This window comes from Triturus cristatus, chromosome 4_1, assembly GCF_964204655.1.
Source record: "Triturus cristatus chromosome 4_1, aTriCri1.1, whole genome shotgun sequence".
NCBI lineage: Eukaryota > Metazoa > Chordata > Amphibia > Caudata > Salamandridae > Triturus > Triturus cristatus.
In genome coordinates, this window is record NC_140585.1 from 583239458 (window position 1) to 583263192 (window position 23735).

Here is a 23735-nt window from a genome sequence, read left to right on the forward strand (position 1 = left end):
GGATCGGTTGATACCTCTTGAACTTATCAGCTCACGTGTAGAGGCCTGACGCGTTTTGCTTGTAGCTTTTTCAAAGGCCGGTCACCTCCATTGTTCTACGTCGTGCGCAAACACTTTTAATCACTGCTGCCGCTTGCTGATAGGTTACACAGCCTCCCATAGCATTATGGTTATTGTAGTGTTTGTGTAGCGCTCTTGAAACCTTAAATAGGTACAGGACAGCAGAGGATCGCTGATGCATTGCCTCAATGAGCCCCGTGGGCTGGAAAGTCCTGATTATTGGTGCCAGTCCCCCCGCATAAGCCGGGCAGATTCCCAACTCCGTGGCCCGCTTGCGTTTCAAGCAGTGGTGCTACCCCCACGGCAGGACGGCTACGTATAGATGAATACTCAAAGGTTGCCCAACAGTATGGGGAGCACTCCAGGATCGGTTGATACCTTTTGGACTTATCAGCTCACGTGTAGCGGCCTGACGCGTTTCGCATGTAGCTTTTTCAAAGGCCGGTCACCTCCCTTGTTCTACGTCGTGCGCAAACACTTTTATTCACTGCTGCCGCCTGCTGATAGGTTACGCAGCCTCCTATAGCATTATGGTTATGGTAGTCTACATTTAGCGCTCTTGAAACCTTGGATAGGTACGAGACAGCAGAGGATCGCTGATGTATTGCCTTCAATGAGCCCCGTGGGCTGGAAAGTCCTGATTATTGGTGCCAGTCCCCCCGCATAAGCCGGGCAGATTCCCAACTCTGCAGCCCGCATGCGTTTCAAGCAGTGGTGCTACCCCCGCGGCAGGACGGCCGCATATAGATGAATGCTCAAATGTTGCCCAACAGTATATGGAGCACTCCGGGATCAGTTGATACCTCTTGGACTTTTCAGCTCACGTGAAGCGGACTGACGCGTTTCGCTTGTAGCTTTTTCAAAGGCCGGTCACCTCCATTGTTCTACGTCATGCGCAAACACTTTTAATCACTGCTGTCACCTGCTGATAGGTTACGCAGCCTCCCATAGCATTATGGTTATTGTAGTGTCTGTGTAGCGCTCTTGAAACCTTGGATAGGTACGGGACAGCAGAGGATCGCTGATGCATTGCCCTCAATGAGCCCCGTGGGCTGGAAATTCCAGATTATTGGTGCCAGTCCCCCCGCATAAGCCGGGCAGATTCCCAACTCCGCAGCCCGCTTGCATTTCAAGCAGTGGTGCTACCCCCGCAGCAGGATGGCCGCATATAGATGAATGCTCAAAGGTTGTCCAACAGTATGGTGTGCACTCCGGGATCAGTTGATACCTCTTGGACTTATCAGCTCACGTGTAGTGGCCTGACGCGTTTCGCTTGTAGCTTTTTCAAAGGCCGGTCACCTCCATTGTTCTACGTCGTGTAGCAAACACTTTTAATCACTGCTGTCACCTGCTGATAGGTTACGCAGCGTCCCATGGCATTATGGTTATTGTAGTGTCCGTGTAGCGCTCTTGAAACCTTGGATAGGTACGGGACAGCAGAGGATCGCTGATGCATTGCCCTCAATGAGCCCCGTGGGCTGGAAAGTTCTGATTATTGGTGCCAGTCCCCCCGCATATGCCGGGCAGATTCCCAACTCCATGTCCGCTTGTGTTTCAAGCAGTGGTGCTACCCCCGCGGCAGGATGGCCGCGTATAGATGAATGCTCAAAGGTTGCCCAACAGTATGGGGAGCACTCTGGGATCGGTTGATTCCTCTTGGACTTATCAGCTCACGTGTAGCGGCCTGACGCGTTTCGCTTGTAGCTTTTTCAAAGGCTGGGTCACCTCCATTGTACTACGTCGTGCTCAAACACTTTTAATCACTGCTGCCGCCTGCTGAGAAGTCACGCAGCCTCCTATAGCATTATAGTTATGGTAGTCTCCATTTAGCGCTCTTGAAACCTTGGATAGGTACGAGACAGCAGAGGATAGCTGATGCATTGCCCTCAATGAGCCCCGTGGGCTGGAAAGTCCTGATTATTGGTGCCAGTCCCTCCGCATAAGCCGGGCAGATTCCCAACTCCGTGGCCAGCTTGCGTTTCAAGCAGTGGTGCTACCCCCGCGGCAGGACGGCCGCGTATAGATGCATGCTCAAAGGTTGCCCAACAGTATGGGGAGCACTCCGGGATCGGTTGATACCTCTTGGACTTATCAGCTCACGTGTAGCGGCCTGACACGTTTCGCTTGTAGCTTTTTCAAAGGCCGGTCACCTCCATTGTTCTACGTCGTGCGCAAACACTTTTAATCACTGCTGCCGCTTGCTGATAGGTTACGCAGCCTCCCATAGCATTATGGTTATTGTAGTGTTTGTGTAGCGTTCTTGAAACCTTAAATAGGTACAGGACAGCAGAGGATCGCTGATGCATTGCCTCAATGAGCCCCGTGGGCTGGAAAGTCCTGATTATTGGTGCCAGTCCCCCCACATAAGCCGGGCAGATTCCCAACTCTGTGGCCCGCTTGCGTTTCAAGCAGTGGTGCTACCGCAACGGCAGGACGGCTGCGTATAGATGAATGCTCAAAGGTTGCCCAACAGTATGGGGAGCACTCCAGGATCGGTTGATACCTTTTGGACTTATCAGCTCACGTGTAGCGGCCTGACGCGTTTCGCATGTAGCTTTTTCAAAGGCCGGTCACCTCCATTGTTCTACGTCGTGCGCAAACACTTTTATTCACTGCTGCCGCCTGCTGATAGGTTACGCAGCCTCCTATAGCATTATGGTTATGGTAGTCTACATTTAGCGCTCTTGAAACCTTGGATCGGTACGAGACAGCAGAGGATCGCTGATGTATTGCCTTCAATGAGCCCCGTGGGCTGGAAAGTCCTGATTATTGGTGCCAGTCCCCCCGCATAAGCCGGGCAGATTCCCAACTCCGCAGCCCGCTTGCGTTCCAAGCAGTGGTGCTACCCCCGCGGCAGAACGGCCGCATATAGATGAATGCTCAAATGTTGCCCAACAGTATATGGAGCACTCCGGGATCAGTTGATACCTCTTGGACTTATCAGCTCACGTGAAGCGGACTGACGCGTTTCGCTTGTAGCTTTTTCAAAGGCCGGTCACCTCCATTGTTCTACGTCGTGCGCAAACGCTTTTAATCACTGCTGCCGCTTGCTGATAGGTTACGCAGCCTCCCATAGCATTATGGTTATTGTAGTGTTTGTGTAGCGCTCTTGAAACCTTAAATAGGTACAGGACAGCAGAGGATCGTTGATGCATTGCCTCAATGAGCCCTGTGGGCTGGAAAGTCCTGATTATTGGTGCCAGTCCCCCCGCATAAGCCGGGCAGATTCCCAACTCCGCGGCCCGCTTGCGTTTCAAGCAGTGGTGCTACCCCCACGGCAGGACGGCTGCGTATAGATGAATGCTCAAAGGTTGCCCAACAGTATGGGGAGCACTCCAGGATCGGTTGATACCTTTTGGACTTATCAGCTCACGTGTAGCGGCCTGACGCGTTTCGCATGTAGCTTTTTCAAAGGCCGGTCACCTCCATTGTTCTACGTCGTGCGCAAACACTTTTATTCACTGCTGCCGCCTGCTGATAGGTTACGCAGCCTCCTATAGCATTATGGTTATGGTAGTCTACATGTAGCGCTCTTGAAACCTTGGATAGGTACGAGACAGCAGAGGATAGCTGATGTATTGCCTTCAATGAGCCCCGTGGGCTGGAAAGTCCTGATTATTGGTGCCAGTCCCCCCGCATAAGCCAGGCAGATTCCCAACTCTGCAGCCCGCATGCGTTTCAAGCAGTGGTGCTACCCCCGCGGCAGGACGGCCGCATATAGATGAATGCTCAAATGTTGCCCAACAGTATATGGAGCACTCCGGGATCAGTTGATACCTCTTGGACTTTTCAGCTCACGTGAAGCGGACTGACGCGTTACGCTTGTAGCTTTTTCAAAGGCCGGTCACCTCCATTGTTCTACGTCATGCGCAAACACTTTTAATCACTGCTGCAGCCTGCTGATAGGTTACGCAGCCTCCCATAGCATTATGGTTATTGCAGTGTTTGTGTAGTGCTCTTGAAACCTTAAATAGGTATGGGACAGCAGAGGATCGCTGATGCATTGCCCTCAATGAGCCCCGTGGGCTGGAAAGTCCTGATTATTGGTTCCAGTCCCTCCGCATAAGCCGGGCAGATTCCCAAGTCCGTGGCCCGCTTGCGTTTCAAGTAGTGGTGCTACCCCCGCGGCAGGACGGCCGCGTATAGATGAATGCTCAAAGGTTGCCCAACAGTATGGGGAGCACTCCAGGATCGGTTGATACCTCTTGGACTTATCAGCTCACGTGTAGCGGCCTGACGCGTTTCGCTTGTAGGTTTTTCAAAGGCCGGTCACCTCCATTGTTCTACGTCGTGCGCAAACACTTTTATTCACTGCTGCCGCCTGCTGATAGGTTACGCAGCCTCCCATAGCATTATGGTTGTTGTAGTGTCTGTGTAGCGCTCTTGAAACCTTGGATAGGTACGGGACAGCAGAGGATCGCTGATGCATTGCCCTCAATGAGCCCCGTGGGCTGGAAAGTCCTGATTATTGGTGCCAGTCCCTCCGCATAAGCCGGGCAGATTCCCAACTCCGCAGCCCGCTTGCATTTCAAGCAGTGGTGCTACCCCCGCAGCAGGATGGCCGCATATAGATGAATGCTCAAAGGTTGTCCAACAGTATGGTGCGCACTCCGGGATCAGTTGATACCTCTTGGACTTATCAGCTCACGTGTAGTGGCCTGACGCGTTTCGCTTGTAGCTTTTTCAAAGGCCGGTCACCTCCATTGTTCTACATCGTGTAGCAAACACTTTTAATCACTGCTGTCACCTGCTGATAGGTTACGCAGCGTCCCATGGCATTATGGTTATTGTAGTGTCCGTGTAGCGCTCTTGAAACCTTGGATAGGTTCGGGACAGCAGAGGATCGCTGATGCATTGCCCTCAATGAGCCCCGTGGGCTGGAAAGTTCTGATTATTGGTGCCAGTCCCCCCGCATAAGCCGGGCATATTCCCAACTCCATGTCCGCTTGTGTTTCAAGCAGTGGTGCTACCCCCGCGGCAGGATGGCCGCGTATAGATGAATGCTCAAAGGTTGCCCAACAGTATGGGGAGCACTCTGAGATCGGTTGATTCCTTTTGGACTTATCAGCTCACGTGTAGCAGCCTGACGCGTTTCGCTTGTAGCTTTTTCAAAGGCTGGGTCACCTCCATTGTACTACGTCGTGCTCAAACACTTTTAATCACTTCTGCCGCCTGCTGATAATTCACGCAGCCTCCTATAGCATTATAGTTATGGTAGTCTCCATGTAGCGCTCTTGAAACCTTGGATAGGTACGAGACAGCAGAGGATAGCTGATGCATTGCCCTCAATGAGCCCCGTGGGCTGGAAAGTCCTGATTATTGGTGCCAGTCCCCCCGCATAAGCCGGGCAGATTCCCAACTCCGAGGCCCGCTTGCGTTTCGAGCAGTTCTGCTAACCCCGCGGCAGGACGGCCGCATATAGATGAATGCTCAAAGGTTGCCCAACAGTATGGGGAGCACTCCGGGATCAGTTGATACCTCTTGGACTTATCAGCTCACATGTAGAGGCCTGACGCGTTTTGCTTGTAGCTTTTTCAAAGGCCGGTCACCTCCATTGTTCTTCGTCGTGCGCAAACACTTTTAATCACTGCTGCCGCTTGCTGATAGGTTACGCAGCCTCCCATAGCATTATGGTTATTGTAGTGTTTGTGTAGCGCTCTTGAAACCTTAAATAGGTACAGGACAGCAGAGGATCGCTGATGCATTGCCTCAATGAGCCCCGTGGGCTGGAAAGTCCTGATTATTGGTGCCAGTCCCCCCGCATAAGCCGGGCAGATTCCCAACTCCACGGCCCGCTTGCGTTTCAAGCAGTGGTGCTACCCCCACGGCAGGACGGCTGCGTATAGATGAATGCTCAAAGGTTGCCCAACAGTATGGGGAGCACTCCAGGATCGGTTGATACCTTTTGGACTTATCAGCTCACGTGTAGCGGCCTGACACGTTTAGCATGTAGCTTTTTCAAAGGCCGGTCACCTCCATTGTTCTACGTCGTGTGCAAACACTTTTATTCACTGCTGCCGCCTGCTGATAGGTTACGCAGGGTCCTACAGCATTATGGTTATGGTAGTCTACATTTAGCGCTCTTGAAACCTTGGATAGGTACGAGACAGCAGAGGATCGCTGATGTATTGCCTTCAATGAGCACCGTGGGCTGGAAAGTCCTGATTATTGGTGCCAGTCCCCACGCATAAGCCGGGCAGATTCCCAACTCCGCAGCCCGCTTGCGTTCCAAGCAGTGGTGCTACCCCCGCGGCAGGATGGCCGCATATAGGTGAATGCTCAAATGTTGCCCAACAGTATATGGAGCATTCCGAGATCAGTTGATACCTCTTGGACTTATCAGCTCACGTGAAGCGGACTGACGCGTTTCGCTTGTAGCTTTTTCAAAGGCCGGTCACCTCCATTGTTCTACGTCGTGCGCAAACACTTTTAATCACTGCTGCCGCTTGCTGATAGGTTACGCAGCCTCCCATAGCATTATGGTTATTGTAGTGTTTGTGTAGCGCTCTTGAAACCTTAAATAGGTACAGGACAGCAGAGGATCGCTGATGCATTGGCTCAATGTTCCCCGTGGGCTGGAAAGTCCTGATTATTGGTGCCAGTCCCCCCGCATAAGCCTGGCAGATTCCCAACTCCGCGACCCGCTTGCGTTTCAAGCAGTGGTGCTACCCCACGGCAGGACGGCTGCGTATAGATGAATGCTCAAAGGTTGCCCAACAGTATGGGGAGCACTCCAGGATCGGTTGATACCTTTTGGACTTATCAGCTCACGTGTAGCGGCCTGACGCGTGTCGCATGTAGCTTTTTCAAAGGCCGGTCACCCCCATTGTTCTACGTCGTGCGCAAACACTTTTATTCACTGCTGCCGCCTGCTGATAGGTTACGCAGCCTCCTATAGCATTATGGTTATGGTAGTCTACATGTAGCGCTCTTGAAACCTTGGATAGGTACGAGACAGCAGAGGATAGCTGATGTATTGACTTCAATGAGCCCCGTGGGCTGGAAAGTCCTGATTATTGGTGCCAGTCCCCCCGCATAAGCCGGGCAGATTCCCAACTCCGCAACCCGCTTGCGTTTCAAGCAGTGGTGCTACCCCCGCGGCAGGACGGCCGCATATAGATGAATGCTCAAATGTTGCCCAACAGTATATGGAGCACTCCGGGATCAGTTGATACCTCTTGGACTTATCAGCTCACGTGAAGCGAACTGACGCGTTTCGCTTGTAGCTTTTTCAAAGGCCGGTCACCTCCATTGTTCTACGTCATGCGCAAACACTTTTAATCACTGCTGCAGCCTGCTGATAGGTTACGCAGCCTCCCATAGCATTATGGTTATTGTAGTGTCTGTGTAGCGCTCTTGAAACCTTGGATAGGTACGGGACAGCAGAGGATCGCTGATGCATTGCCCTCAATGAGCCCCGTGGGCTGGAAAGTCCTGATTATTGGTGCCAGTCCCTCCGCATAAGCCGGGCAGATTCCCAACTCCGTGGCCAGCTTGCGTTTCAAGCAGTGGTGCTACCCCCGCGGCAGGACGGCCGCGTATAGATGCATGCTCAAAGGTTGCCCAACAGTATGGGGAGCACTCCGGGATCGGTTGATACCTCTTGGACTTATCAGCTCACGTGTAGCGGCCTGACACGTTTTGCTTGTAGCTTTTTCAAAGGCCGGTCACCTCCACTGTTCTACGTCGTGCGCGAACACTTTTAATCACTGTTGCCGCCTGCTGATAGGTTACGCAGCCTCCCATAGCATTATGGTTATTGTAGTGTCCGTGTAGCGCTCTTGAAACCTTGGATAGGTACGGGACAGCAGAGGATCGCTGATGCATTGCCCTCAATGAGCCCCATGGGCTGGAAAGTCCTGATTATTGGTGCCAGTCCCCCCGCATAAGCCGGGCAGATTCCCAACTCCGCAGCCCGCTTGCATTTCAAGCTTTGGTGCTACCCCCGCAGCAGGATGGCCGCATATAGATGAATGCTCAAAGGTTCTCCAACAGTATGGGGCGCACTCCAGGATCAGTTGATACCTCTTGGACTTATCAGCTCACGTGTAGTGGCCTGACGCGTTTCGCTTGTAGCTTTTTCAAAGGCCGGTCACCTCCATTGTTCTACGTCGTGTAGCAAACACTTTTAATCACTGCTGCCACCTGCTGATAGGTTACGCAGCGTCCCATGGCATTATGGTTATTGTAGTGTCCGTGTAGCGCTCTTGAAACCTTGGATAGGTACGGGACAGCAGAGGATCGCTGATGCATTGCCCTCAATGAGCCCCGTGGGCTGGAAAGTTCTGATTATTGGTGCCAGTCCCCCCGCATAAGCCGGGCAGATTCCCAACTCCATGTCCGCTTGTGTTTCAAGCTGTGGTGCTACCCCCGCGGCAGGATGGCCGCGTATAGATGAATGCTCAAAGGTTGCCCAACAGTATGGGGAGCACTCTGGGATCGGTTGATTCCTCTTGGACTTATCAGCTCACGTGTAGCAGCCTGACGCGTTTCGCTTGTAGCTTTTTCAAAGGCTGGGTCACCTCCATTGTACTACGTCGTGCGCAAACACTTTTAATACTGCTGCCGCCTGCTGATAGGTTACGCAGCCTCCCATAACATTATGGTTATTGTAGTGTCCGTGTAGCGCTTTTGAAACCTTGGATAGGTACGGGACAGCAGAGGATCGCTGATGCATTGCCCTCAATGAGCCCCGTGGGCTGGAAAGTCCTGATTATTGGTGCCAGTCCCCCCGCATAATCCGGGCAGATTCCCAACTCCGCAGCCCGCTTGCATTTCAAGCAGTGGTGCTACCCCCGCAGCAGGATGGCCGCATATAGATGAATGCTCAAAGGTTGCCCAACAGTATGGAGAGCACTCAGGGATCGGTTGACACCTATTGGACTTATCCGCTCACGTGTAGCGGCCTGACGTGTTTCGCTTGTAGCTTTTTCAAAGGCCGGTCACCTCCATTGTTCTACGCTGTACGCAAACACTTTTAATCACTGCTGCCGCCTGCTGATAGGTTACGCAGCCTCCCATAGCATTATGGTTATTGTAGTGTCTGTGTAGCGGTCTTGAAACCTTGGATAGGTATGGGACACAGAGGATCGCAGATGCAGTGCCCTCAATGAGCCCCGTGGGCTAGAAAGTCCTGATTATTGGTGCCAGTCCCCCCAAATAGGCCGGGCAGATTCCCAACTCCGCGGCCCTCTTGCGTTTCAAGCAGTGATGCTACCCCCGCGGCAGGACGGCCACGTATAGATGAATGCTCAAAGGTTGCCCAACAGTATGGGGAGCACTCCGGGATTGGTTGATACCTCTTGGACTTATCAGCTCACGTGTAGCGGCCTGACGCATTTCGCTTGTTGCTTTTTCAAAGGCTGGTCACCTCCATTGTACTACGTCGTGCGCAAACACTTTTAATCACTGCTGCCGTCTGCTGATAGGTTACGCAGCCTGCCATAGCATTATGGTTATTGTAGTGTCCGTGTAGCGCTGTTGAAACCTTGGATAGGTACGGGACAGCAGAGGATCGCTGATGCATTGCCCTCAATGAGCCCCGTGGGCTGGAAAGTCCTGATTATTGGTGCCAGTCCCCCCGCATAAGCCGGGCAGATTCCCAACTCCGCGGCCCGCTTGCGTTTGAAGCAGTGGTGCTACCCCCGCGGCAGGACGGCCGCATATAGATGAATGCTCAAAGGTTGCCCAACAGTATGGGGAGCACTCCGGGATCGGATGATACCTCTTGGACTTATCAGCTCACGTGTAGCGGCCTGATGCGTTTCGCTTGTAGCTTTTTCAAAGGCCGGTCACCTCCATTGTTCTACGTCATGCGCAAATACTTTTAATCACTGCTTCCGCCTGCTGATAGGTTACGCAGCCTTCCATAGCATTATGGTTATTGTAGTGTCTGTGTAGCGCTCTTGAAACCTTGGATAGGTACGGGACAGAAGAGAATAGCTGATGCATTGCCCTCAATGAGCCCCGTGGGCTGGAAAGTCCTGATTATTGGTGCAAGTCCATCCGCATAAGCCGGGCAGATTCCCAACTCCGCGGCCCGCTTGCGTCTCAAGCAGTGGTGCTATCACTGCGGCAGGACGGCCGCGTATAGATGCATGCTCAAAGGTTGGCGAACAGTACGGGGAGCACTCCGGGATCGGTTGATACCTCTTGGACTTACCAGCTCACGTGTAGCGGCCTGACGCGTTTCGCTTGAAGCTTTTTCAAAGCCCGGTCACCTCCATTGTTCTACGTCGTGCGCAAACACTTTTAATCACTGCTGCCGCCTGCTAGTAGGTTACGCCGCCTCCAATAGCATTATGGTTATTGTAGTGTGCGTGTAACGCTCTTGAAACCTTGGATAGGTACGAGACAGCAGAGGATCGCTGATGCATTGCCCTCAATGAGCCCCGTGGGCTGGAAAGTCCTGATTATTGGTGCCAGTCCCCCCGCATAAGCCGGGCAGATTCCCAACTCCGCGGCCCGCTTGCGTTTCAAGCAGTGGTGCTACACCCGCGGCAGGACGGCCGCATATAGATGAATGCTCAAATGTTGCCCAACAGTATATGGAGCACTCCGGGATCAGTTGATACCTCTTGGACTTATCAGCTCACGTGAAGCGAACTGACGCGTTTCGCTTGTAGCTTTTTCAAAGGCCGGTCACCTCCATTATTCTACGTCATGCGCAAACACTTTTAATCACTGCTGCAGCCTGCTGATAGGTTACGCAGCCTCCCATAGCATTATGGTTATTGTAGTGTTTGTGTAGCGCTCTTGAAACCTTAAATAGGTACGGGACAGCAGAGGATCGCTGATGCATTGCCCTCAATGAGCCCCGTGGGCTTGAAAGTCCTGATTATTGGTGCCAGTCTCTCCGCATATGCCGGGCAGATTCCCAAGTCCGCAGCCCGCTTGCGTTTCAAGTAGTGGTGCTACCCCCGCGGCAGGACGGCCGCGTATAGATGAATGCTCAAAGGTTGCCCAACAGTATGGGGAGCACTCCAGGATCGGTTGATACCTCTTGGACTTATCAGCTCACGTGTAGCGGCCTGACGCGTTTCGCTTGTAGCTTTTACAAAGGCCGGTCACCTCCATTGTTCTACGTCGTGCGCAAACACTTTTATTCACTGCTGCCGCCTGCTGATAGGTTACGCAGCCTCCCATAGCATTATGGTTATTGTAGTGTCTGTGTAGCGCTCTTGAAAAATTGGATAGGTACGGGACAGCAGAGGATCGCTGATGCATTGCCCTCAATGAGCCCCGTGGGCTGGAAAGTCCTGATTATTGGTGCCAGTCCCTCCGCATAAGCCGGGCAGATTCCCAACTCCGTGGCCAGCTTGCGTTTCAAGCAGTGGTGCTACCCCCGCGGCAGGACGGCCGCGTATAGATGCATGCTCAAAGGTTGCCCAACAGTATGGGGAGCACTCCGGGATCGGTTGATACCTCTTGGACTTATCAGCTCACGTGTAGCGGCCTGACACGTTTCGCTTGTAGCTTTTTCAAAGGCCGGTCACCTCCACTGTTCTACGTCGTGCGCGAACACTTTTAATCACTGTTGCCGCCTGCTGATAGGTTACGCAGCCTCCCATAGCATTATGGTTATTGTAGTGTCCGTGTAGCGCTCTTGAAACCTTGGATAGGTACGGGACAGCAGAGGATCGCTGATGCATTGCCCTCAATGAGCCCCATGGGCTGGAAAGTCCTGATTATTGGTGCCAGTCCCCCCGAATAAGCCGGGCAGATTCCCAACTCCGCAGCCCGCTTGCATTTCAAGCTGTGGTGCTACCCCCGCAGCAGGATGGCCGCATATAGGTGAATGCTCAAAGGTTCTCCAACAGTATGGGGCGCACTCCGGGATCAGTTGATACCTCTTGGACTTATCAGCTCACGTGTAGTGGCCTGACGCGTTTCGCTTGTAGCTTTTTCAAAGGCCGGTCACCTCCATTGTTCTACGTCGTGTAGCAAACACTTTTAATCACTGCTGCCACCTGCTGATAGGTTACGCAGCGTCCCATGGCATTATGGTTATTGTAGTGTCCGTGTAGCGCTCTTGAAACCTTGGATAGGTACGGGACAGCAGAGGATCGCTGATGCATTGCCCTCAATGAGCCCCGTGGGCTGGAAAGTTCTGATTATTGGTACCAGTCCCCCCGCATAAGCCGGGCAGATTCCCAACTCCATGTCCGCTTGTGTTTCAAGCAGTGGTGCTACCCCCGCGGCAGGATGGCCGCGTATAGATGAATGCTCAAAGGTTGCCCAACAGTATGGGGAGCACTCTGGGATCAGTTGATTCCTCTTGGACTTATCAGCTCACGTGTAGCCGCCTGACGCGTTTCGCTTGTAGCTTTTTCAAAGGCTGGGTCACCTCCATTGTACTACGTCGTGCGCAAACACTTTTAATCACTGCTGCCGCCTGCTGATAGGTTACGCAGCCTCCCATAACATTATGGTTATTGTAGTGTCCGTGTAGCGCTTTTGAAACCTTGGATAGGTACGGCACAGCAGAGAATCGCTGATGCATTGCCCTCAATGAGCCCCGTGGGCTGGAAAGTCCTGATTATTGGTGCCAGTCCCCCCGCATAATCCGGGCAGATTCCCAACTCCGCAGCCCGCTTGCATTTCAAGCAGTGGTGCTACCCCCGCAGCAGGATGGCCGCATATAGATGAATGCTCAAAGGTTGCCCAACTGTATGGAGAGCACTCAGGGATCGGTTGACACCTATTGGACTTATCCGCTCACGTGTAGCGGCCTGACGCGTTTCGCTTGTAGCTTTTTCAAAGGCCGGTCACCTCCATTGTTCTACGCCGTACGCAAACACTTTTAATCACTGCTGCTGCCTGCTGATAGGTTACGCAGCCTCCCATAGCATTATGGTTATTGTAGTGTCTGTGTAGCGCTTTGAAACCTTGGATAGGTACGGGACACAGAGGATCGCAGATGCATTGCCCTCAATGAGCCCCGTGGGCTAGAAAGTCCTGATTATTGGTGCCAGTCCCCCCAAATAGGCCGGGCAGATTCCCAACTCCGCGGCCCTCTTGCGTTTCAAGCAGTGATGCTACCCCCGCGGCAGGACGGCCACGTATAGATGAATGCTCAAAGGTTGCCCAACAGTATGGGGAGCACTCCGGGATCGGTTGATACCTCTTGGACTTATCAGCTCACGTGTAGCGGCCTGACGCATTTCGCTTGTTGCTTTTTCAAAGGTCGGTCACCTCCATTGTACTACGTCGTGCGCAAACACTTTTAATCACTGCTGCCGCCTGCTGATAGGTTACGCAGCCTCCCATAGCATAATGGTTATTGTAGTGTCCGTGTAGTGCTGTTGAAACCTTGGATAGGTACGGGACAGCAGAGGATCGCTGATGCATTGCCCTCAATGAGCCCCGTGGGCTGGAAAGTCCTGATTATTGGTGCCAGTCCCCCCGCATAAGCCGGGCAGATTCCCAACTCCGCGGCCCGCTTGCGTTTGAAGCAGTGGTGCTACCCCCGCGGCAGGACGGCCGCATATAGATGAATGCTCAAAGGTTGCCCAACAGTATGGGGAGCACTCCGGGATCGGATGATACCTCTTGGACTTATCAGCTCACGTGTAGCGGCCTGACACGTTTCGCTTGTAGCTTTTTCAAAGGCCGGTCACCTCCACTGTTCTACATCGTGCGCGAACACTTAATCACTGTTGCCGCCTGCTGATAGGTTACGCAGCCTCCCATAGCATTATGGTTATTGTAGTGTCCGTGTAGCGCTCTTGAAACCTTGGATAGGTACGGGACAGCAGAGGATCGCTGATGCATTGCCCTCAATGAGCCCCGTGGGCTGGAAAGTCCTGATTATTGGTGCCAGTCCCCCCGCATAAGCCGGGCAGATTCCCAACTCCGCAGCCCGCTTGCATTTCAAGCAGTGGTGCTACCCCCGCAGCAGGATGGCCGCATATAGATGAATGCTCAAAGGTTGTCCAACAGTATGGGGCGCACTCCGGGATCAGTTGATACCTATTGGACTTATCCGCTCACGTGTAGCGGCCTGACGCGTTTCGCTTGTAGCTTTTTCAAAGGCCGGTCACCTCCATTGTTCTACGCCGTACGCAAACACTTTAAATCACTGCTGCCGCCTGCTGATAGGTTACGCAGCCTCCCATAGCATTATGGTTATTGTAGTGTCCGTGTAGCGCTCTTGAAACCTTGGATAGGTATGGGACACAGAGGATCGCAGATGCATTGCCCTCAATGAGCCCCGTGGGCTAGAAAGTCCTGATTATTGGTGCCAGTTCCCCCAAATAGGCCGGGCAGATTCCCAACTCCGCGGCCCTCTTGCGTTTCAAGCAGTGATGCTACCCCCGCGGCAGGACGGCCACGTATAGATGAATGCTCAAAGGTTGCCCAACAGTATGGGGAGCACTCCGGGATCGGTTGATTCCTCTTGGATTTATCAGCTCACGTGTAGGGGCCTGACACGTTTCGCTTGTAGCTTTTTCAAAGGTCGGTCACCTCCACTGTTCTACGTTGTGCGCGAACACTTTTAATCACTGCTGCCGCCTGCTGATAGGTTACGCAGCCTCCCATAGCATTATGGTTATTGTAGTGTCCGTGCAGCGCTCTTGAAACCTTGGATAGGTACGGGACAGCAGAGGATCGCTTATGCATTGCCCTCAATGAGCCCCGTGGGCTGCAAAGTCCTGATTATTGGTGCCAGTCCCACCGCATAAGCCGGGCAGACTCCCAACTCCTCAGCCCGCTTGCGTTTCAAGCAGTGGTGCTACCCCCGCGGCAGGACGGCCGCGTATAGATGAATGCTCAAAGGTTGCCCAACAGTATGGGGAGCACTCCGGGATCGTTTGATACCTCTTGGACTTATCAGCTCATGTGTAGCGGCCTGATGCGTTTCGCTTGTAGCTTTTTCAAAGGCCGGTCACCTCCATTGTTCTACGTCATGCGCAAATACTTTTAATCACTGCTTCCGCCTGCTGATAGGTTACGCAGCCTTCCATAGCATTATGGTTATTGTAGTGTCTGTGTAGCGCTCTTGAAACCTTGGATAGGTACGGGACAGCAGAGAATAGCTGATGCATTGCCCTCAATGAGCCCCGTGGGCTGGAAAGTCCTGATTATTGGTGCAAGTCCATCCGCATAAGCCGGGCAGATTCCCAACTCCGCGGCCCGCTTGCGTCTCAAGCAGTGGTGCCATCACTGCGGCAGGACGGCCGCGTATAGATGCATGCTCAAAGGTTGGCCAACAGTACGGGGAGCACTCCGGGATCGGTTGATACCTCTTGGACTTACCAGCTCACGTGTAGCGGCCTGACGCGTTTCGCTTGTAGCTTTTTCAAAGCCCGGTCACCTCCATTGTTCTACGTCGTGCGCAAACACTTTTAATCACTGCTGCCGCCTGCTAATAGGTTACGCCGCCTCCCATAGCATTATGGTTATTGTAGTGTGCGTGTAGCGCTCTTGAAACCTTGGATAGGTACGAGACAGCAGAGGATCGCTGATGCATTGCCCTCAATGAGCCCCGTGGGCTGGAAAGTCCTGATTATTGGTGCCAGTCCCCCCGCATAAGCCGGGCAGATTCCCAACTCCGCGGCCCGCTTGCGTTTCAAGCAGTGGTGCTACTCCTGCGGAAGGACGTCCGCATATAGATGAATGCTCAAAGGTTGCCCAACAGTTTGGGGAGCACTCCGGGATTGGTTGATACCTCTTGGACTTATCAGCTCACGTGTAGCGGCCTGACGCGTTTCGCTTGTAGCTTTTTCAAAGGCCGGTCACCTCCATTGTTCTACGTCGTGTGCAAACACTTTTAATCACTGCTGCCGCCTGCTGATAGGTTACGCAGCCTCCCATAGCATTATGGTTATTGTAATGTCCGTGTAGCGCTCTTGAAACCTTGGATAGGTACGGGACAGCAGAGGATCGCTGATGCATTGCCCTCAATAAGCCCCGTGGGCTGGAAAGTCCTGATTATTGGTGCCAGTCCCCCCGCATAAGCCGGGCAGATTCCCAACTCCGCGGTCCGCTTGCCTTTCAAGCAGTGGTGCTACCCCCGCGGCAGGACGGCCACGTATAGATGAATGCTCAAAGGTTGCCCAACAGTATGGGGAGCACTCCGGGATCGGTTGATACCTCTTGGACTTATCAGCTCACGTGTAGCGGCCTGACGCGTTTCGCTTGAAGCTTTTTCAAAAGCCGGTAACCTCCATTTTTCTACTTCGTCCGCAAACACTTTTAATCACTGCTGCCGCCTGCTGATAAGTTACGCAGCCTCCTATAGCATTATGGTTATTGTAGTCTCCATGTAGCGCTCTTGAAACCTTGGATAGGTACGAGACAGCAGAGGATAGCTGATGCATTGCCCTCAATGAGCCCCGTGGGCTGGAAAGTCCTGATTATTGGTGCCAGTCATCCCGCATAAACCGGGCAGATTCCCAACTCCGAGGCCCGCTTGCGTTTCAAGCAGTGGTGCTACCCCCGCGGCAGGACGGCCGCATCTAGATGAATGCTCAAAGGTTGCCCAACAGTATGGGGAGCACTCCGGGATCAGTTGATATCTCTTGGACTTATCAGCTCATGTGTAGAGGCCTGACGCGTTTTGCTTGTAGCTTTTTCAAATCCGGTCACCTCCATTGTTCTACGTCGTGCGCAAACACTTTTAATCACTGCTGCCGCTTGCTGATAGGTTACGCAGCCTCCCATAGCATTATGGTTATTGTAGTGTTTGTGTAGTGCTCTTGAAACCCTAAATAGGTACAGGACAGCAGAGGATCGCTGATGCATTGCCTCAATGAGCCCCGTGGGCTGGAAAGTCCTGATTATTGGTGCCAGTCCCCCCGCATAAGCTGGACAGATTCCCAACTCCGCGGCCCGCTTGCGTTTCAAGCAGTGGTGCTACCCCCACGGCAGGACGGCAGCGTATAGATGAATGCTCAAAGGTTGCCCAACAGTATGGGGAGCACTCCAGGATCGGTTGATACCTTTTGGACTTATCAGCTCACGTGTAGCGGCCTGACGCGTTTCGCATGTAGCTTTTTCAAAGGCCGGTCACCTCCATTGTTCTACGTCGTGCGCAAACACTTTTATTCACTGCTGCCACCTGCTGATAGGTTACGCAGCCTCCTATAGCATTATGGTTATGGTAGTCTACATGTAGCGCTCTTGAAACCTTGGATAGGTACGAGACAGCAGAGGATAGCTGATGTATTGCCTTCAATGAGCCCTGTGGGCAGGAAAGTCCTGATTATTGGTGCCAGTCCCCCCGCATAAGCCGGGCAGATTCCCAACTCCGCAGCCCGCTTGCGTTTCAAGCAGTGGTGCTACCCCCGCGGCAGGATGGCCGCGTATAGATGAATGCTCAAAGGTTGCCCAAGAGTATGGGGAGCACTCCGGGATCGGTTGATACCTCTTGGACTTATCAGCTCATGTGTAGCGGCCTGACGAGTTTTGCTTGTAGCTTTTTCAAAGGCCGGTCACCTCCATTGCTCTACGTCGTGCGCAAACACTTTTAATCACTGCTACCGCCTGCTGATAGGTTACGCAGCCTCCCATAGCATTATGGTTATTGTAGTGTCCGTGTAGCGCTCTTGAAACCTTGGATAGGTACGGGACAGCAGAGGATCGCTGATGCATTGCCCTCAATGAGCCCCGTGGGCTGGAAGGTCCTGATTATTGGTGCCAGTCCCCCCACATAAGCCGGGCAGATTCCCAACTCCGCGGCCCGCTTGCGTTTCAAGCAGTGGTGCTACCCCCGCGGCAGGACGGCCGCATATAGATGAATGCTCAAAAGTTGCCCAACAGTATGGGGAGCACTCAGGAATCGGTTGATACCTCTTGGACTTATCCGCTCACCTGTAGCGGCCTGACGCGTTTCACTTGTAGCTTTTTCAAAGGCCAGTCACCTCCATTGTTCTATGTCGTGCGCAAACACTTTTAATCACTGCTGCCGGCTGCTGATAGATTACGCAGCCTCCCATAGCATTATGGTATTGTAGTGTTCGTGTAGCGCTCTTGAAACCTTAAATAGGTATGGGACAGCAGAGGATCGCTGATGCATTGCCCTCAATGAGCCCCGTGGGGTGGAAAGTCCTGATTATTGGTGCCAGTCCCACCGCATAAGCCGGGCAGATTCCCAACTCCACGGCCCGCTTGCATTTCAAGCAGTGGTGCTACCCCCGCGGCAGGACGGCCGCGTATAGATGAATGCTCAAAGGTTGCCCAACAGTATGGGGAGCACTCCGGGGTCGGTTGATACCTCTTGGACTCGAAGTGTTTGCTTACGACGTAGAACAATGGAGGTGACCGGCCTTTGAAAAAGCTGCAAGCGAAACGCGTCAGGCCGCTACACGTGAGCTGATAAGTCCAAGAGGTATCAACCGATCCCAGAGTGCTCCCCATACTGTTGGGCAACCTTTGAGCATTCATATATATATACGAGGAAACAATAAGATTTATAAAAAATAGAAAATGTACACAAAAAAAGTGGAAAATATTTGAAAGAGCTCCAATTTCGATTTCTAGTGAGTAACTGATAATCTTTTAGACTCTGTTAGGTGGAGGAGAAAGGACAAGACGAGGCAGGAATCACTTGTCTCTATCTTAGATAGGGTAGTTTTGGTATTTATATAATAACACCATATTGGATTATTAGCAGGATATTAGGGGATTTTATTGGATGATGATGTTAAGATCAGAAATAGATCTTTAACGTATTGGCCCACTGGGGCGTGATTAAGGATAAAACGTATTTGAACCCTTAGCATCATATGGTGACAAAGAGACATCAGGAATCATCACACTGCACAATGAATTATCAATTTATGAAATTTTGATGGATGTGCTGGTTCATTTTGTACAGCTGGAATATTTAGAGGATATCACTGTATATATCAGAAAGAATTTTTTATAAATTTTATAATTCATGAATATTTATTCTTGATATGAAATTGCATATATATTTTTCTATATATATATTTATAATATATTTATATAATTATTTATTTGTAAATATTTGTATGAACTGTGATACATCCACAATGTGCAAAATGTCATAAGTATTTATACAGCAATATTGAGACTGTGATGATATGCAGTAACTCTTTACTGTCCATGATGTGGTCATATCCGGTGTTGGTTCCCCTTTAAAAACTGCTATTCCCCTTTGCAACGCGTCATGTGATCAAGGCCCGAGTGGGGGCAGAGAAATTTAAATAAAATCACCGTGATTGGCACCGAAGTCTGGGTCCGTTCTTCGTCTTTCTAATCAAGGCAGCATCTTAGACGAATATACATTCATATATATATATATATATATATATATATATATATATATAAACGCACAATGTCCCATGCGAGAGGAGCGCCTTCACAGTTGGTGCCTGCGGCGAGACCAGGACAATGTCTTGCATCTATTCTCCGCAAATATGAATACTCAGCACTCCTTTTGGCTTTAGTAGTTCTTTATTTAGATGCATCTCTCCAGAGAGTTGCATCTAAACAAAGAACTACTAAAGCCAAGAGGAGTGCTGCGTATACATATTTCCGGAAAATATATATATATATAATATATATATATATATATATATATATATATATATATATATATATATATATATATATATATATATATATATATATATATCAGCCAGGGACTACTGCCAGGTGCAGCTCGTGATTGCACGAGGAGATGTAATCACTGCATTGTCGTCTCAAAGCCAGGCTGATTTGCTTTCTGGGAGCTGGAGCATAAAGGAGACCCGAGGGAGTGCGAGGACTTCATTTTCATCGTGAAACTCCATTTTATTACCGCGCCTTTGCCCTGAACAGTTCTTTTCCTTCTCCAGGCAACACCCACTGGGGAGCGATGCTTTCTGGGAGTTGAAGTAACATCGGAACTACAGCAGGTATTATGACCATGTGACTTGGGGTCGTAACTTACCTTCCAATGAGGGCAATGCAGGACACTCAAAAAGGCGTGGGTGGAGTCTGAACGCGATAGCAGCGGCAACTGAGGAAGGCTACTATGCCGAAATGCATCTTGCTTTGCTGTCCTAATAAATCGGCTCCCAAAGATTCCCCGTGTGGCCTCTTCTCCTTTTCTATCGGAGGGGTGTTTCGTGCTGATTCAATTTGCGCACCAGCCAGAGGTGTGCAAGAGGCCCTGTTCCATTAGTGGCAGAAGAGATGCTGGCACCAGCTTTTGAAGCTTTCTTTCTTCTTTCCGTGGAAGCGGAACAACTTCTGCCCGCCTCAAGTGCAAGATCAGCCAGGGACTACTGCCAGGTGCAGCTCGTGATTGCACGAGGAGATGTAATCACTGCATTGTCATCTCAAAGCCAGGCTGATTTGCTTTCTGGGAGCTGGAGCATAAAGGAGACCCGAGGGAGTGCGAGGACTTCATTTTCATCGTGAAACTCCATTTTATTACCGCGCCTTTGCCCTGAACAGTTCTTTTCCTTCTCCAGGCAACACCCACTGGGGAGCGATGCTTTCTGGGAGTTGAAGTAACATCGGAACTACAGCAGGTATTATGACCATGTGACTTGGGGTCGGAACTTACCTTCCAATGAGGGCAATGCATGACACTCAAAAAGGCGTGGGTGGAGTCTGAACGCGATAGCAGCGGCAACTGAGGAAGGCTACTATGCCGAAATGCATCTTGCTTTGCTGTCCTAATAAATCGGCTCCCAAAGTTTCCCCGTGTGGCCTCTTCTCCTTTTCTATCGGAGGGGTGTTTCGTGCTGATTCAATTTGCGCACCAGCCAGAGGTGTGCAAGAGGCCCTGTTCCATTAGTGGCAGAAGAGATGCTGGCACCAGCTTCTGAAGCTTTCTTTCTTCTTTCCGTGGAAGCGGAACAACTTCTGCCCGCCTCAAGTGCAAGATCAGCCAGGGACTACTGCCAGGTGCAGCTCGTGATTGCACGAGGAGATGTAATCACTGCATTGTCGTCTCAAAGCCAGGCTGATTTGCTTTCTGGGAGCTGGAGCATAAAGGAGACCCGAGGGAGTGCGAGGACTTCATTTTCATCGTGAAACTCCATTTTATTACCGCGCCTTTGCCCTGAACAGTTCTTTTCCTTCTCCAGGCAACACCCACTGGGGAGCGATGCTTTCTGGGAGTTGAAGTAACATCGGAACTACAGCAGGTATTATGACCATGTGACTTGGGGTCGGAACTTACCTTCCAATGAGGGCAATGCAGGACACTCAAAAAGGCGTGGGTGGAGTCTGAACGCGATAGCAGCGGCAACTGAGGAAGGCTACTATGCCGAAATGCATCTTGCTTTGCTGTCCTAATAAATCGGCTCCCAAAGTTTCCCCGTGTGGCCTCTTCTCCTTTTCTATCGGAGGGGTGTTTCGTGCTGATTCAATTTGCGCACCAGCCAGAGGTGTGCAAGAGGCCCTGTTCCATTAGTGGCAGAAGAGATGCTGGCACCAGCTTTTGAAGCTTTCTTTCTTCTTTCCGTGGAAGCGGAACAACTTCTGCCCGCCTCAAGTGCAAGATCAGGCAGGGACTACTGCCAGGTGCAGCTCGTGATTGCACGAGGAGATGTAATCACTGCATTGTCGTCTCAAAGCCAGGCTGATTTGCTTTCTGGGAGCTGGAGCATAAAGGAGACCCGAGGGAGTGCGAGGACTTCATTTTCATCGTGAAACTCCATTTTATTACCGCGCCTTTGCCCTGAACAGTTCTTTTCCTTCTCCAGGCAACACCCACTGGGGAGCGATGCTTTCTGGGAGTTGAAGTAACATCGGAACTACAGCAGGTATTATGACCATGTGACTTGGGGTCGGAACTTACCTTCCAATGAGGGCAATGCAGGACACTCAAAAAGGCGTGGGTGGAGTCTGAACGCGATAGCAGCGGCAACTGAGGAAGGCTACTATGCCGAAATGCATCTTGCTTTGCTGTCCTAATAAATCGGCTCCCAAAGTTTCCCCGTGTGGCCTCTTCTCCTTTTCTATCGGAGGGGTGTTTCGTGCTGATATATATATATATATATATATATATATATATATATATATATTCCCAAAAGATGCCCTGCAACACAGACGCACTCCTCCAGCCGATGAGTTTCACAACTATTTATTTGCATGGAACAGACTAACATCTCTGCCTTTTTAAATCCATTTTGCCTTACGCGTTTCAGAGCGTTCGCGCTCTTTCTTCAGAGGCAGATTCAAACACACAGCAGTTCTTAGATTACCCACAGTTCCCTTCATGTCTTGATTGAGGCTTCCGGTGTGCCCCTCTTAATAGAATTAATTACAGTGCATGACGGAACTTGTAGTTAATGTTTCAATAATTTTTTACCTCCAGTGGTCGTGCGTGTTTAAAGTTAATTTCTTGGACCAATTTTTACCCTCCAGTGGGTCACAGAAATGGGAGCCTCTTCCATAATCTTGGCATCAGCTGCGCCATCCTTACCGCCACGATTGATTCATGGCTGACGATCCCTTGACATTGATGGGTGGTGCGACCTCTCACGGCTGGACCTGCCGAGTAGAATCTTCCCAAAAGATGCCCTGCAACAGAGACGCACTCCTCCAGCCGATGAGTTTCACAACTATTTATTTGCATGGAACAGAATAACATCTCTGCCTTTTTAAATCCATTTGCCTTACTCGTTTCAGAGCGTTCGCGCTCTTTCTTCAGAGGCAGATTCAAACACACAGCAGTTCTTAGATTACCCACAGTTCCCTTCATGTCTTGATTGAGGCTTCCAGTGTGCCCCTCTTAATAGAATTAATTACAGTGCATGACAGAACTTGTAGTTAATGTTTCAATAATTTTTTACTTGCATGTTGTAACGCAAGTTGTTGTGGTATATAGAACCCATACCAAAGTCTCTGAGGAAAGCAGAAATAGATTTGTTGACGTGCTTCCTTGCTTTGTCAATCTGCGGACAATGTTGGTTGGACCAGTTCCACTTTTGCCTTTGGCATATGTTAGAATATACAAAGGCAGTTTGTGGAAAAAGTGACATCAATTGCACAAAGGTGTCCTTAATAAGCATTTCCAGACCTACCCCAGTTAAAGTGCCTAGGTCATTTCCACCACAGTGCACAATAATAAGGTTAGGCTGTGGGAGATGTAGAAAGGTTTTCACCAAAGGCATTAATTGGTGCCACTTTAACCCTCTCTGACCAATCCATTTAATGTCTACATTTGGCAAAGCAAGGTCTCTCACCATACCTCTTTTTTCTGCAAATTTTTCACTCCAGAAGACATAGCTGTGACCTACAATCCACACTGTGAACATCTTCCAAGGAGATCTGGATGCACTCAGGAGGTGTCTTTCAGTAGAAAGGCAATATGAAATGAAAGACAGTTGTAAAATGGAGGCACACATACTTTTTTTTATAAAAAGAACTCATTGGCAGATTCAAACCATTCTACACTAAAAACTAGGCTGTATGTTTAAATTTTAAAAGCATGTTTTGTATTGGTTCAGAAAAATGTGTTACCACAGAACATTACTATGGATTTGCTGTTAGGTTTGAAAAGTCAAGCACTCTTGCTCTTTGGATATGAAACATTGTATGCTGAACTTCTGACCTCTCTCCTCACAGCAGTGTTCCATGACCTGTTGCTATGGTAGCAGGCAGGACACAAGTTGGGGGAAGGGTACATTTGGAAAGGGGTTGAAGTTTTCAACCAATAGAAATGTGTGATTTCATTTGAAAAAAAGTGGGAAGCACTGAGATTTGAA